The sequence below is a fragment of the Narcine bancroftii genome, chromosome 3, assembly GCF_036971445.1.
Source record: "Narcine bancroftii isolate sNarBan1 chromosome 3, sNarBan1.hap1, whole genome shotgun sequence".
In the NCBI taxonomy this organism is placed as follows: domain Eukaryota; kingdom Metazoa; phylum Chordata; class Chondrichthyes; order Torpediniformes; family Narcinidae; genus Narcine; species Narcine bancroftii.
Window position 1 is genome coordinate 37,763,278 of NC_091471.1, and position 15,262 is coordinate 37,778,539.

Sequence of the window (15,262 nt, forward strand, 5' to 3'; positions counted from 1 at the left end):
GAGGGTGAAATAAGAGAACACGTCGCTAGTGAAAAGAGCTGGAAAGACATGGGTTAAGAGTTAATTGTTTAAAGGGAATATTAAGGGGAACTTCTTCACTTAGAGAGTGGTGAGAGGGTGGAATGGACCGCTAGCTGAAGTTGTGAATGCACACTTAATTTTGGCATTGAAAAAAAATTGGACCCGGTATATCATGGGAGATGTATGGAGGGCTACGGTCAAAGTGAAGGTTATAGATATGAGGCAGAATATTAGCATGGCAGAGACTAGACAGGCCAAAGGGCCTGATTCTGTGCTGTAGTGTTCTATGGAATCTGCTAAACCAGCTAGAGATGGGGTTTATCTAAGACTGGAAAATTCAGTGTTCATGCCATTAAATTTAGAGCTGTCAAGGAAGTATATGATGTGCTATTGCTCAAGTTTTTCAGCATCTCTGTGGCAGTGGATGAGGCCACAAGAATGGTATGGATATGGTGAGGGGAACTGAAATGGCAAGTAACTGAGTATTGTAGCTTAGACCTACAAGGTACAATATCATGAACACTGAAATCTCAAAGTTTAAGTAACTCACACCTCCATCTGGTTCCTCTGTTTCCATTTCTCCTTGTTTCCATTCTCACTTTCCTCTCTAAACTTGCCACACCTCAGCCCATGGACCCTCCCACTACCTGTCTCTCCACCTCTCCCACCCTCTGTCTTCTTTTGGCCCATCCCGCCACCCCCCTCCCGTTGATATACTTGATGTCATCCCTTCCTACTCTAGTCTCTTTAAAGCAAACCGACCTGAAATGTTGACTAACCATTTCTATCCATGGATGCTGCTGAATCTGCCGAGTCCTGCCAGCTTCCTCTTGAGAAATTAACCACATTTGGATTGTTCATAGGGAGTAAAATCAGAAGACCACCAATGTTAAATAGCTTGGTTCAAGAAAACGGAGAGACAAACATTTCTTGGGTCAAGATGCGGGGTAGGAGATATTACATGAGGGTTGGATTGTGAGTGTTGTACCCGAGACTGATGTAAGAAACTGGAGGTGGAAGGATGAACAAAATTGAATGCGAATTTGGGCATCCAGTTGGTGATGATGCTGTGATGGCAGTGTCTTATAATGGGAACTCCAAGATCAACAAACTCGAGTTAACCCACAATGCTCAAATAATACTGTCAGTAGATGTAACCAGTTTGAAATACATACAAAATTATTGATGGCCATTTTGATAACTGCATTTTGGTAAAAAGCAACCAAATTAAGTGGCAGAAATAGCTACTCTAGGTGGGTACTTCAACTTCCCTAATATTGACTGGCACCTTCTTACTGCAAGAGGAATAGATGGGGCAGAATTTATCATATGTCCAAAAAAGCATTCTTGACACAGTATGTGGACAAACTGACAAGAGGAGAGGCCATTCTGGATACAGTATTGGGTAATGAAGCTGGTCAAGTGTGTAGCGCTAGCAATTAGACCCGATAGGCCAGGAGTAAAGATTAATAAGCTTTACTTACAGTCATAGCTTACATGCTGTTGGCCTGATGCCAAGGCAGTACTGGGAGATGGGATTAGCTGATACTGCCTTTATTAGGGATCCAGGAGGGGAAGGAGTTACAGTATTGGGGGAAGGTCAACTAATGCAGTGACTGCAATGCAGTGTCCACCACATTCACCCCTTCTTTTGAAACAAAGTCTGGTGGGGTGAAGTGTCAGAATCAATTCAGAGTCCATTCAGAACCTATTTACATGTTCAGTCTGTCCGGTGGTTTCATCTGTCGAACTAACCGTCGAAGTTCCAACTGTGGTGTTGCTATAGGCCGCTGGGCAGTGCTCTATGTGATAGGCTGTGATTCGGATGGCTGAACACAATCAGTTGGGGATACTTCGTGGTGGGGGGGTGTGGGTTGGGGTTGGGGTGGTGCAGCTGATGCCGAAGGTATATCTCTGCTGGTCATGGGGAAGGGGAGGGGGGCTAGTTGATTGACTGCGGTTGGTTCAGCAAGCGCCTCACTTGTGGGGGCCCCTGCATAAGCCAGGTCCTGGACAGAAATAGTGTCTCTCTCCGCCCATCCTGGTTCTGCATGTAGGCATATGGGGAGTTTGCGTGGAAGAGGTGGACCTTCTTGATCAGGTGGTCTGCTTTGTGGTTCTGGGGTGTCTCCAGAATAGCACAGGTCTCGGGGCAGCCATACTGGTAGCACTGTTCCTGACGCCAACCTCCTGGGGAAGGAGAATAATTTTTCATGTGGGGTCGTATTTGTCACCATACAGAGGAAGGACTTTCTGGCATGGAGGACCTCTGGTAGGACCTCCTGACACTGGGAGATGGGCATTGCCAAGGCCAGGAGGACTGCCCTCCAAAGGTATCATTCTCTCTTTCCACCTGGACATTTCCTCAGGTTTTATAGCTGGTGGTCCTACTTGTGTTTATGCCTTTGGCCAGCAGGTAGTGGTGCAACTTCTCATTCATAAATGAGGACCCCTGGTCACTGTTAATGTAACTTGGGTATCCAAAGAGCGTGAAAAGGTAACACAGGGACTTAATGACAGGAGCCATAGTCATATCTGGGCAGGGGATGGCCAATGGGAATCTTGAGTATTCATTGACAATGTTGAGGAAATACATGTTCTGGTTTGTGGAGGGGAGAGGACTCGTGAAGACCATACTTAGACATTCAAAAGGGCGGGTGGCCTTGATTCGGTGAGCTTTCTCTGGCCAGTAGAAATGTGGGTCAGCTCCCTGATGTCCTCAACCAAGTACGGGAGGTTACAGGCTCTCGCAAATAGATAGAGCCTGGTGACCCCAGGTTGGCAGAGGCTGTTGTGTAGGACTTGGAGGTGCTTGCGCATTGGCACAGGTACTCTGGGAAAGGCCATCAGAAGACTCATTGAGCTTCCCGGGCTGGTACAAGATCTCGTAGTTGCAGATGGACATTTAAATTCTCCACCTCAGGATCTTATCGTTCCTAATTTTTCCCCGCTGTTTGTTGTTAAATATAAATGTGACTGCATGTTGGTCAGTCAGCAGGGTGAATGGTTCGCCAGATAGGTAATACCTCCAGTGGTGTACAGCTTCCACTATGGCTTGAGCCTCTTTCTCAAAGGCTGAGTGCTAGAGTTCAAGGCCTTGGAGGGTACATGAGAAAAATGCCTTCAGCCTGCCTGCCTGGTTCAGCGTGGCATCCAGGGGTGAAGTCGAACACATCGCTCTCCACCCTGGAATGGGATGGATTCATCTACGGTGCCTTGGCAATGTCACTTTTGATGCGAATGATGGCTGCTTGTTCTTCTGCCATCAGGGGAAGGGTAGTAATTTTTACTAGGGGCAAGCTTTGTCTGCATAATTTGGGACCCATTGTGCATAGTACGAAACAAACCCCAGGCACCTTTTCAGGGCCTTGAGGTTATGGGGGAATGGGAGCTCTAGCAGGGGTCACATTCATTCAGGGTTGTATCCAATGATTTCACTCTCCACTACACACCCTATTATAACCAGACACAAAGTACGGAACCCGCATTTCTTCTGGTTATACATGAGATTTAGGGCTTTTGCTGTCTGGAGGGATTTTTGCAGGTTAGTGTCGTGGTCCTGCAGGTCATGGCTACATTGTCCATCTCCCTCTGGAAGTCCAAAACTCCATTCATGTCTCCAAAGGGGACCCTGAAGAAATAGTAGAGGTGGCTGTCTGCCTCGAACATCATGTATGGGCTCTGGGTGGATTGGGAGCTGGTATAGATTAACGAGGTCATTGGTGGAGAAGACCTGGTATTGGGCAATCTTGTTTAACATGTTGGCTATGCGAGGGAGGGGTTAGGCATCCAAGAAGGTGAACCGGTTGATGGTCTGGCTGTAGTCTATGACAAACCTGTGCTTCTCTCTACTCTTTACCACCTCTACCTGCTCTCTCCAAGGGCTGATGCTGGGCTCTATGTTGCCTTCTGCCAGGAGTCGCTTAACCTCAGCCTTGATAAAGGCTCTGTCCCTTGAACTGTATCACCTGCTCTTTGTTGCCACTGGCTTACAGTCAGGGGTGAAGTTTTCGAATGGAGGGGGCGGTGGGACCTGGAGGGTGGACAGACCACAGGTCATGAGCACTGGGTGGTGTTCGGGTTGCTGATAGGCTGTGTTCGGGAAAATGGGCGGGTGGTTTAAAAGTTGGTTATTACTGACAGCGAGGGAGGGATTGGGCCCCTCATATTTCATCAGAACACTTTTAAGTTGGCACTGGAAGTCAAGTCCCAGTATGACCAGTGCACAGAGTTGTGGCATCACAAGCAATTTAAAATTCTAATACTTCGTGCCACCTACGGAGAGTGTTACTGTGCATCTCCTTCGGATTTTGGTCGAATGGGACTTGGAGGCAAACAAGATTTTACACTTGATTGGAGTCACTGTGACGGAGCCATGCTGTACAATACACCAGGGTATGAAGCTTTCGGTGCTTCCCATGTCAAATAAGCAGTTCGTAATGCAGTCATTTACCTCAATGTCTAGGTTGACCTTGCTAATTGGTGTGGGCTGCTCTGATCAGCATTAGTTCGTTGTCTGACTCAGTGTAACTGTATGTGCGTGCTGCCGGCCTCCAAGATGTCCATCCTAAAGATGGCTGCTCCCATTGTTCGCACACAGTTGCCACCGAAAGTGATGTTGACCCCAGTCATCAAGCACAGGCTCCCTCTGTGCTGTTTACCGTGACCGGAAGTGGGGATGGAAGTGATGTGGTCCAAGATGGTGATGGTTGCTGTTTGTAAGCGGCCCTGCAAGGGGAAGGTCTGGACCTACATACCCGTGAGTAGTGTCCTTTTGTTCTGCAGCGGGAACAGGTCGCACTTCTAGCAGGATAAGTTCTTCTGTGGGTACTTTGTCTGGCCACAGTAATAGCACTTCGGGGGCTCAACAATAACAGCTGCAGTTTTGGACCACGCATCCCAAATGATGGCACCCAAACTCCCCATATGGTGATCACGCTGGCGATGGAGTAAACCAAATTCTGTGGGCCATCTCTAGTGCATTTGCGAGATTGGCCTGCAGGGTCCATTTGTCCTTCTCCAGGTGCCTTTGTCTGATATGATCAGACCTAAGGCCAGCCACACAGGCATCCCTGATCAATTCCTCCTGGTAGAGAGCTGCCATAACATTGGTGCTGCCAGAAGCTCTCCCCGGTTCCAGCAAAGCTCGAATGTATTCGTCTACAGATTCACCGGGTGCTAGTTGACAGCTTCTCAGGAGATATCTGGTTTAGATCATGTTCTTCGGGACCAGATACTGCTTCTGCAAGAGCCCTGTAGCGGCTAAATAAGTCTCACAGTCTCTATTCATCTGGAAGATGTGGTGGCAGACCTGTGCAAACAGTAGATTTCTCTCTTATCAACCTCTTCCCAGATTTGTGTCGCCTCATGAAGGCGTTCAGGCAGTGCAGCCACTGATCGAAATTTACAGAGGCCTCTGGATCCTTGGGGTCAGTGTTCAGCTTCTCTGTTCAAATAGCCTTGTCCATGACACGTAGACATAGTGATTAACTTGTAGCGCTATCAATTAGACCCGTCAGGGGAGGTCATGTAATGCCATAGGGAACACAGTGCACCCTTACAACTACCAGGGATCTTAATTTAAAAAAGGACTAATTAAGTAATTTTTTTTTATAATTAAAGTTATTTTAAAGTTCATCTAAAGAGTTGACAATTGAGAATAAAATGCCTCTGAGAAAAGTAAAAACTTTAAAAACTACTCTGAAAGAAAACATGAATCAAGGAAAGAAAAAGAAACTGGGCCTACCTTCTCAGTGAAGCTGGCCACCAGAGTTTCTCCTAGAGCCGCTGGAGACAGCCCTGGAGAGGGACCATCTCACAGAGCCATCCCTGCGGCTCTCCGCAAAGATGGTGCCGTCAGGAAAAGTATGTCCGCACTTCGCTTGCGCGATTCCTCACGTATGCATGCTGTGGATGAAAAGAATAAAGAAAAAAATCTTCACCCCTCTTAAAGGACCAGTCCAGAGCTCCAGTTGTAGAATAAGAAGAAGACCTACCTGGTATAGAAGATGATTCTAATAATTCTTCAAGGGAAGAGGAAGATACAAGCACAGAAGAAGAATTATTTAAAGGCAAGGCAAAGTTTCTAACGAAAAAAATCGATAAAATTGAGACTAAAATTGATAAACTTGTGAATGCAGTGGAAAATAATTTTAAATTTTTAACTGGAGAAATACAAGCTAAAATAGACTTGACCAAATCAATAAATAACATTTCACAAAGGGTTGATAAATTAGAAGAAAGAATTCAAGATGACCGTGAAGAAGTTCAACGTACTGCAGAAAAAACAAATGTTAAAGAGGACTCTGTTACTGTTTTGATTTCAATGAATGAAAAATTATTGAAAAAGGTCAATATTTTAGAAAATTATAGTAGAAGGAATAATCTTAAAATTGTTGGAATGACTGAAAGCAAAGAAGGCCAAGATGTAATTAATTTTTTTCAAGATTGGATACTGGAAATATTTGGACGAGTAAATTTCAAAGAGAGAATTTTGATTGAGAGAGCCCATAGAGCTCTCTGACCAAAGTCAGGACCAAATCAGAGACTACGGTCCACATTGATCAGATTTTTAAATTATCAAGATAGAGAGAAGATACTTGGCTTGATAATGAGAAGAGCTAAAGAATGTGGACCTTTGAATTATGAGGGTGATAAGTTCTTTTTTTACCCAGATTTGAGTCAAGCTCTTTTGAAGAGAAGGAAAGAGTTTAATCCGGTTAAGAAGGCTTTATATGATAAAGGTTACAGATTTGTGCTGCGATATCCAGCTACATTGAAATTATTTATGCCATATCAACAGAATATCTTCTTCATCAATTGTATTCAGGCTGAAGATTTTGTTAAAGAGGCTCGATTACCACAAGAGGACTTGTTGAAATTCTTTATTGATAAATGGGGAGTATATTCTCCTCTTTCTATAATGATTTTTCTTTTTCCCCCAGGAGTAGGGGGTTGTATTTGTTAATCTCTGATGACTGCATGTGTTTTCTGGTTTGACCACAACCCGTAAAATGCTGGTTCTTCTGGCATTTTGGGGAGCGAGGGATTTGTTATTACTAATTATTTTTTGTTAGCTTAGTACTTTTTTATTATGTTTGTATTTTGAATAAGTTCATTGTTTTTGGATTGCAAATGATGACACCTCAGACCAATTTAATTTATGGGAATTCTTCCTGGATAGGAATGTATGATAATAATGTTAAAATCTATAGATGAAAATAGTGGATAAAACAGTTAAGATATTGAGTTTTAATATTAATGAGATTAATGGACCATTAAAAAGAAGAAATTTTTTTGTATATCAGAAAATTAGGAGTAGATATTTCTTTTTTTACAAGAGACTCACTTAACTGAAAGTGAACATTGAAAATTGAAAAGAGATTGGGTGGGCCAGGTAGTTCTAATCCAAGGGGGTGGTAATTTTATTTTTTAAAAATTACCAGTTAAAATTCAAGATGTACTTACAGACCTGGTGGGAAGGTATCTTATAGTAAATTGTCAAATATTTTCTGAAGAATTGAGTTTATTGAATATTTATGCACCAAATTTAGATGATCAGAAACTTATACCGGATACTTTTTTAAATTTAGTAAATGTACATGAAAATGCTTTGGTGGGTGGTGATTTTAAGTTTTTTCTACAACGTGTATTGGAGAAATCTTCAAGAAATATAGTGAAATCAAAGGCGGCTAAAACATTGTTATCCTTAATGAAAGATTTTAATTTAATTAATATATGGAAAAGAATGCATCCTAAGGATAGGGATTACTCTTTTTATTCTAGCAGGTTTGATACATTTTCTAGAATTGATTTTTTTTTTCCTTTCTACTCAAAATCAATCAAGAGTGATTGATATGGATTATAAGCCTAGATTAATATCTGATCATTCTCCTCTTCTGATTGATTTGGAATTTTCAGAAAACCAACATTCATCTTATAGATTGAAATTGAATTCTTTATTATTGAAAAGACCAGATTTTTGTTTACTTATAAGACAACATATTAGTTTTATGAAACTAATTGATATTCAGTAGAAAATACATTTGTTATTTGAGATACATTGAAAGCTTATCTATGAGGGCAAATTATAAGTTATTTTTCAAAACTTTAAAAAGAATATATGAAGGATATAGATAAATTGGAAAAGGAAATAGCTTTTTTGGAAAAATAAATTCAAAAATAATGATGAAGTGATGTATAAATCGCAAAGGATTAATGATATATTTAACAAATTTTACAAGAAGTTATATACATCTAAATCATTTCAAGATGAAAAGGCTATAGATGATTATTTGTCACAATTGTCAATACCATGGTTTAACTCAAGAAAGTTTAGATCAATTAGAGAGTACTTTCGCTGAGCAGGAGGTTTATGATGCACTTACTGTCACATTTGTGGCCCGAAATGTGAAGTTAATAAAACATTAAACACAAGTTTATCAGGTAAACTTCTCCGTTGTCTTTATTTTCCAGTTTCACTTTGTTCTCTTGCTTGTGCTCTTATCTCTCCCTCATATCACGTGACTTCCGGTACATCTCATACATATTCATTATCATGACATCCCTCCTTTAATCAGAAATAAACTTTACCTTCACTTACCAATATCCCTCGGAAACATACAAACATCGTAACTAATGGTAATACTATAACTCAACTACATAAAATTTACTTCCTACAGCACTCATACATGCACTTTATGATATAAGATTAAATACTCTCCCAAAGTTCTTATTAAAACTATGACACAAAGTCTTCATATCGTATGGGCACTTTCCGGTTTCATTTTGGCCTGCCTGCGATATTGTCGTCGCTTCTCAGTTGTTCACTCTCAGCGTCGAAAATACTGCTCGCCACGGCTTCGAGTGTTTCTGGCGCTCTAGTCACTTCATCAGGAGTGCTGGTAACTGCCTCTGGAACATCATCAGGTCTCTCAGTTTCAGCATCTTGTATTGGCCTTTCAACCTCTTCGCTCGATGTATCTCTGGACTGGTACCTTTTTACACCTGATACATTTCTCTTATACAGGACTCCAGTCGGAGACTTGACTGTCACCATACTGCCACTTCTGGATACGACAGTATAGGGTTGATGGTAATAAGGTGTGTCTAGCTTACCACCAGTTTCATGCCTCACTAGAACATTATCTCCTGGCATGATGTCTGAGTACTTGGCTCCACGTTTCGAATCTGTGTACAGCTTTGCTGCACCTTTCTTTTCAGCATCGTGGTTCCTCATCTCCTGGTCGTCTCGGATTTCCTTTATTTCTGGCATTTTTGTGTGGATTTTTCTCCCAAAAAATGCTTCTGCAGGACTTTTTCCAGTGGTTGCATGAGGCGTTGCTCGATAGACAGCCACATAAGATAGCAATGCTTCTCGCCAATTTTGTCCTTCTGCGTGTGCAATCCTCAATCTTTTTTCAATGGATTGATTTTGTCTCTCTACTTCTCCGTTGGCTTGCGGCCATTTCAGAGTTACTTTATGATGGTGGATACCTGTGGTCCTCATGTATTCTGTAAATGTCTCTGAAATGAATTGTGGACCATTGTCAGAGTATAATGTAACAGGTAATCCATATCTTGCGAATATCTCTGCTAACACTTGTATTGTTTTTTCAGTGGTTGTGGACTTCAACACCACGTACTCATAGTATCTGCTGTAGTAATCTATCACTACCATAATTGATTCACCCGTCGGTAAAGGTCCAAGAAAATCAACAGCTACGTCGATCCATGGTCCTGTCGGAAGTTGCGTACTCCGGATCGGTTCTGGATTACTCCTACTTGTGATTTGACATTCGTGACAAGTTTTAACAAATCTCTCTGCGTCTTTATCACAACCTGGCCACCATACCTTGCTCCTGAGGTTTTGCTTGGTACCAACAATACCTAGGTGTCCTTCATGCGCTAAGGATACGATCTTCGGTCTCAATCTTTGCGGTATCACCAATCTGCAACCTCTTAATACACACTGTCCGATGCAACAAAGTTCGTCTCTAATGGGAATGTAAGCCTTGTGAGTACACTTGTCCCATTGTCCACTCTGTATGCATTCTCTTACTTCCATGAGTTCTGGATCACGTTCAGATTCTCTCTCGACTTCCTTCGTAGTCACAGCTTTCGGTGTCGCCTGAATAGCTACGAAGCGTACAAAGCTCTCTGTTTCTGTTCCCAATTCTGACTTGGATTGTGGACATCCATCCTTCACCAATCTGGACAGCGGATCAGCAATGTTTGCTTTCCCTGCAATGTGGATTACTTTATATTTGTAGGGTTGTAGTCTGAGTACCCATCTCTCTATTCTGGCACATGGTTTGGATCTAGGTGCATAGATCACCTCTAATGGCTTATGATCTGTGATGAGTTCCAATTCAATGCCGTATAAATATGCATGGAACCTCTCACAGGCCCATACAAGTCCGAGTGCTTCTTTCTCTGTCTGAGAGTATCTTCTTTCCACATCTGATAACGTTCTGCTGGCATAGGCTATGATTCTTGGTCCTCCATCATGCATCTGGACCAACACGGCTCCTTAACCAACTGGGCTGGCATCCGCTATGACTTTGGTTGATGCCGCCGGATCGTAATATCCAAGAGTTTTTGCATCTGTCAGGCTTTGCTTCAGCGCTGTGAACGCTTTCTTCTGCTCAGATCCAAAATGAAATGGTACACCTTTCCTGGTTAGTTTCCTTAGTGGTTCTGCCACTGTAGCGAAATTAGGAATGAACTTTGCACAAAAATTGACCAATCCCAGGAAACTCCTCACATCTGTTGCGTTCTGAGGTGCACGTGCCTCTGCAATAGCTTTCACCTTGGCCTCTGCAGGGTTTAGTCCTTTCCATGTAAGTCTGTGTCCCATGAAGTCCATTTCAGACACACCGAACTGGCACTTGTTTCCATTCACGGTAAGGCCTGCCTCCTGTAGTCTAGATAGTACACACCTCAACCGTTTGTCATGCTCTTCCTTTGTTGGTGCATGGACTATGATGTCGTCAGAAATGTTGGCAACTCCAGGAATGCCTTGAATCACTCGATGGATTTCATACTGGTAGATCACCGAAGCTGCATTAATTCCAAATGATAGTCTCTTGTAACGATACAATCCACAGTGAGTCACAAATGTAGTTACATCTCGGGAACCTGGATCCAGCTCTAATTGATGATAGCCCCATTTCAGATCAATTTTTGAGAATACCTTGCTGGTAGTTAGTTCTTGAAGTATTTCCTCCACTGTTGGTATAGGGTGTCGTTCTCTAATTACAGCTTCATTAGCCATTCTCATGTCAACACATAGTCTTATGTCACCCTTTGGTTTGGGCATAATTACTACGGGACTGACCCATTGTGTCGAATGTTCCACCAGTTCAATAATGTCTTGTTCGATCAATTCTTTAATTTTGGCTTTGACTTTCCCACGAAGTCCAAACGGAGTTCGGCGCATTGGTTGTGCCTTGGGTTTGGCCGTTTCATCTACCGCTAGCTTCAATTGTCGACCTTTCAGCTTTCCTACTCCTTGGAAGACTGCGGGGAATTCTTGCTTCATATCCTCGTATGACTGAATTGAATTGACACAAGCTCCAATATGAAGTATTGCCAGGTCTTGCGCTGTGCTTCTACTCAGCAATGGTTCTCCCCTCTCTTCTATGACCATAAACTCTGCTTCCGTGTACTTATCTCCAGCTTCAACAGTTGCAGTAAAACATCCAATGGTCTGCAATGGCTTGGTTGCTGTGTATGGATACAGTTTCTTGGAACACTTCTTTGAGGTACAGATGATCTTTTTCCTTTTCAACTTCTCCCATAAATGTCGATCAATCACATTACTGTCACTGCCTGAGTCTACAATGACCTGCACTGTCACCCCATCAATGATCACTGGGACCTTCTCATGATGTACTTCATTCAACGTAAATTGGTAACAACTCTGTTCCTCCTGGGTATCATCATCGTCACCGTCTATCTGGTGAATGGTGTCTTTCTTTCCAGGATACATTCCTTTCCCCCATACTTTGCCTTTGGAAGTTGTACTCTTCCTCTTCTGGTCTGCATTGGACTTGCTTTTGCACTTCTTTGCAAAGTGGTCGTTACCTCCACACTTTCTGCAAACTTTGCCTTTGGCCGGGCAATATGGGTCTTTTCCAAAGTGACCTCGGTTTCCACATCTATAACACTCCACGTCCTGTGTCGGCGTATATCTTGGCTGATTATGGCGATGTGAGAGCCTCTTAATTTGCTGGCTTGAGTTGTCTTTCAGGGTCATGGTATGAAATTGCCCTTCAACAGCCTCTAATGCAGCAGCAATGGTTAAAGCATCGGTGAGTTCCAACTCACTCCCTCTTTCCAGTAGACGTCTTCTGAGTTTATCTGATCTGCAGTGCTGTTCGACTTGATCCAATAATTGGTTGTCCAAATCAGCTGGCATTTAATTGCATCCAACAGCTAGCTGGCGTAGTCTCGTCACATACTGAGCAATTGTCTGGCCGTCTTCTTGTCTCGTTCTCTGAAACAAATGGTGTTGAAATGTAGCATTCGGTGTCACTACATAGTGTGCATTTAATGCATCTACCGCTTTCCGGTACTCATCCTTTCTTCCAGTATTCAAAGGTGTCTTAAATGTTTCCCGAACTGAGGGTCCAGCAGTGAAAAGAAGTAACGCCCTTCTCTGCGCTTTTTGTTCAACTGTACCGGTATCTAGAAATAGGCCACGACTGTCGGCGTAGGATTCAAATTCTTCCAGCCATGCCTTCCACTTCACACTTACAGTGCTTGCATCACCCATTGGGTCAAAATGAGCAATTCCACTATGTGTTAGAAAGTCACTGTTTGCACTAGCCATGAGGAAAAATTCCAGCCCCAAAAGTACTGAGTCACAGAGAAAATTCTTATCACCTTGAAGTTGTCTGTAATCCTCTGTAATCTTGTTTAGTCTTTAATTTTCTTCAAGCTTATTTCATCCTCGTCGCCAATGTCACATTTGTGGGCCGAAATGTGAAGTTAATAAAACATTAAACACAAGTTTATCAGGTAAACTTCTCCGTTGTCTTTATTTTCCAGTTTCCCTTTGTTCTCTTGCTTATGCTCTTATCTCTCCCTCATACCACGTGACTTCCGGTACATCTCATACATATTCATTATCATAACACTTACTAGTTTACAAAATCATAAATTTCCAGGTGAAGATGGGTTTCCAGCTGAATTCTATAAAGAGTTTAAAGGTTTATTGATTCCATTATTTATGAAACTAATAAAATGAGCTTCTAAACAAAATTGTCTTCCAGAAACTTTTTCCATAGCAATAATCACGGTTATTCCTAAAAAAGATAGAGATCCATTAAAGCCTACTTCTTATAGACCTATATCTCTGTTAAATGTAGATAATAACATTTTGGCAAAAGTATTAGTGAATAGAATTAATGAATATCTTCTTGATTTAATAAACATGGACCAGATGGGTTTTGTTAAAAATAGACAAATTTCGGATAATATAGTAAAGTTATTAAGTATAATTCATTTAGCTCAGAAGAAAGAAGATTTGAGTCTTATGTAGCTTTAAATGTAGAAAAAGCTTTTTATAGGTTAGAGTGGGACTTTTTAATTAAGGTGTTTTGTTTTTTTTCGAAACTTTATTTATTAATTTTAACATATGAAGAAAGTAAGTAATTCACGTACAGAAAAAATCCAAAATAAAGTAATACAAGTACAAATTAACATAAGAGCATACAATACCAATCTCGGCATCTCCCACTAACAACTAAAAACTAAGACTAAAAAAAAACTATTTTTAACCCCTAAACCCCCCATCCCCACCCCCACGATAAAGAGTGAAGAATTAATACTATTAGTATAATTAAAAATATAAAAAATATATATCTTTAAAAAAGATCGATATATATAAAAAAAACCAAAAAAAATTAATTAAGTATTAATTATTAATCCAAAAAAATTTTATTATATAAGAATATATATGAAAAAACAAAAACAAAAAGAACTTAAATGAAAAAAAAACAACTAATAATAAAAACTAAAAAAAGAAAAAAAAAGAGAACATATCTATAGAAAAAATATATAATAAAAAAAGTTTTTTTTAAGAAAAAAAAATAATTAATTCAAACTTATTTAAATTGTATATAATCAATAAATGGGATCCACTTTAACTCATAAAAAAGACATCTTATCTTGTATAGAAAAAGATATTCTTTCCATAACCAAACAAAACTTCATCTCTGAATCTTTGGCTTGGCTTCGCGGACGAAGATTTATGGAGGGGGTAAAAAGTCCACGTCAGCTGCAGGCTCGTTTGTGGCTGACAAGTCCGATGCGGGACAGGCAGACACGATTGCAGCGGTTGCAGGGGAAAATTGGTTGGTTGGGGTTGGGTGTTGGGATTTTCCTCCTTTGCCTTTTGTCAGTGAGGTGGGCTCTGCGGTCTTCTTCAAAGGAGGTTGCTGCCCGCCAAACTGTGAGGCGCCAAGATGCAATGTTTGAGGCGTTATCAGCCCACTGGCGGTGGTCAATGTGGCAGGCACCAAGAGATTTCTTTAGGCAGTCCTTGTACCTTTTCTTTGGTGCACCTCTGTCACGGTGGCCAGTGGAGAGCTCGCCATATAACACGATCTTGGGAAGGCGATGGTCCTCCATTCTGGAGACGTGACCCATCCAGCGCAGCTGGATCTTCAGCAGCGTGGACTCGATGCTGTCGACCTCTGCCATCTCGAGTACTTCGACGTTAGGGATGTAAGCGCTCCAATGGATGTTGAGGATGGAGCGGAGACAACGCTGGTGGAAGCGTTCTAGGAGCCGTAGGTGGTGCCGGTAGAGGACCCATGATTCGGAGCCGAACAGGAGTGTGGGTATGACAACGGCTCTGTATACGCTTATCTTTGTGAGGTTTTTCAGTTGGTTGTTTTTCCAGACTCTTTTGTGTAGTCTTCCAAAGGCGCTATTTGCCTTGGCGAGTCTGTTGTCTATCTCATTGTCGATCCTTGCATCTGATGAAATGGTGCAGCCAAGATAGGTAAACTGGTTGACCGTTTTGAGTTTTGTGTGCCCGATGGAGATGTGGGGGGGATGGTAATCATGGTGGGGAGCTGGCTGATGGAGGACCTCAGTTTTCTTCAGGCTGACTTCCAGGCCAAACATTTTGGCAGTTTCCGCAAAGCAGGACGTCAAGCGCTGAAGAGCTGGCTCTGAATGGGCAACTAAAGCGGCATCGTCTGCAAAGAGTAGTTCACGGACAAGTTTC

At 41.9% G+C, this 15,262-nt stretch overlaps 1 protein-coding gene across 10 annotated transcripts in view; it reads right to left on the minus strand.

Moving 5' to 3' along the window:
- The window catches only part of LOC138757088 (zinc finger and BTB domain-containing protein 7C), a 259,055-nt gene that overhangs the window by 144,867 nt on the left and 98,926 nt on the right, over positions 1 to 15,262 (minus strand). For all 10 annotated transcript variants that reach the window (XM_069923845.1, XM_069923842.1, XM_069923846.1 and 7 more), the window contains one exon: positions 5,768 to 5,928. The gene's annotated coding sequence lies outside the window, so the exon portion shown is untranslated. The remainder of the gene's footprint in view (positions 1 to 5,767; positions 5,929 to 15,262) is intronic.